This window comes from Penaeus monodon, chromosome 20, assembly GCF_015228065.2.
Source record: "Penaeus monodon isolate SGIC_2016 chromosome 20, NSTDA_Pmon_1, whole genome shotgun sequence".
Classification (NCBI taxonomy): Eukaryota; Metazoa; Arthropoda; class Malacostraca; order Decapoda; family Penaeidae; genus Penaeus; species Penaeus monodon.
Genome location: NC_051405.1, coordinates 32,897,082 through 32,897,400, shown reverse-complemented (window position 1 = coordinate 32,897,400; position 319 = coordinate 32,897,082). Strand labels below are relative to the sequence as shown.

Below are 319 nucleotides of genomic sequence, written 5' to 3'. Positions count from 1 at the left end.
GTCAAATTTCCTTTGTGGTTGTTTTATTGGATTTGTATCATTCATCTTTGTTTTATCTCTCTCAAATATTTAGTTTATAAATGATTCATCAACTATACGTTATTCCCTTTATGATTGCTTCACCAATGATGAAATACTCTATACTGTATGACTGTTTTTATAGTTTTTATCATTCACCTTTTACAAACAGCTTTACTTCCCTCAGTTACTTAGTTTATAGATGTTTTTATCTCTTCTTTATTACCCACATGATATTGCGACCAAAGTTTTTCTCAGACAAATCACCCGTATGTACGTTAATATAATGTTTCAATTTAAT

The 319-nt window shown here is 28.5% G+C and overlaps 1 protein-coding gene across 1 annotated transcript in view; it reads left to right on the top strand.

Moving 5' to 3' along the window:
- Positions 1–319, top strand: part of LOC119585977 (zwei Ig domain protein zig-8-like) — a 37,271-nt gene that overhangs the window by 10,904 nt on the left and 26,048 nt on the right. The gene's annotated exons all lie outside the window — the stretch shown is intronic.